This window comes from Phalaenopsis equestris, unplaced genomic scaffold, assembly GCF_001263595.1.
Source record: "Phalaenopsis equestris unplaced genomic scaffold, ASM126359v1 Scaffold000025, whole genome shotgun sequence".
Classification (NCBI taxonomy): domain Eukaryota; kingdom Viridiplantae; phylum Streptophyta; class Magnoliopsida; order Asparagales; family Orchidaceae; genus Phalaenopsis; species Phalaenopsis equestris.
This window is the reverse complement of record NW_018164467.1, coordinates 819,262-820,397: the sequence shown is the minus strand read 5'-3', so window position 1 is coordinate 820,397 and position 1,136 is coordinate 819,262.

Sequence of the window (1,136 nt, the reverse complement as noted above, 5' to 3'; positions counted from 1 at the left end):
GCCAACCATTATGAATAAAAAGAATGCATATTTTCAGGGCAATATCTCATCCCTCTGGAATTGATTTATACACAGAATAAGCTAATGGAAACAGCATATTCTCTAATTTTCTAAATAAAGAGTTAATGTTTATTTTCACTTGCAAATCTTTGCATATTCACTGTCTTTCCTCAACCCTAACAGAATAAAAAAAAAAATTTTTAGACAGAAAATCACCACATCAATTCTCCTATTTCTATTTACCAGTGCATATACAGGAAATACAGCGATGGAACCAATGAAAGGCCGAACCTTTTGGTAGTCTCGAGCTGCCGCAGCGATCACATTGCCAAAAGCCAAATTGGACATCGTCGATCGAAAAGAGTCAGGATCCATTCTTACTGGTGCGCCCAAGCAAGCAGCTGGAGAGAAATGGTCGATAGCAGTAAAGCAGATCCTGTCGGTGTAGTGTCGTGAAGAGGTCGAGCGGAGCAAGAGATTGGCTGCTTGCAGCTGCGGATGAGTTAGGGCCGAGAAGAATTGCTACAGACGACGCGTGATCGGACAACGAGTGATCGCCAACGTGGTCGGAGCGTTGGCGCAATAGCGGGCCGAGTGATGCAGCCGACGGCGAAGTTGTTGTCGGGCTGCGCGAGCGGTATTTTATTTTATTTTTCTGTTTATTTTGGTGTTTGCATTACAAATTATTGCGTACATACACCGCATACAGAGATGTATTCGGCGTCCAATCTTGACCGTAGATAGACACCGTGATCTACGGTCAAGATTGTACAACACATACATCTCTGCATGCGGTCTATGTATGCAATAAATTTTCTCTTTGCAGAGGATCGAACACGATGAGATGAATACTGATCGCTGCAAGCAAAAGCAATTTTGGGTGATATGCATTTCAAATATCTCGAAGTTGAATAATTTTTTTGGGGGTATTCATGTATGTATACACGATTCTTACATACATAATTCATTTTTCTGAAATTGTTTTTATAATGAAAAATACTCAAGTAATTAAAATGATTTGAAATTATTTTCTCTACCCTTACAACCAAAAAAATTAATTCTTTTCTTCATTGATGAATTGTCACATTTCACGTTCATAAGGTCATGCCTCTCCATTTTGTATTTCTCTATTAGGC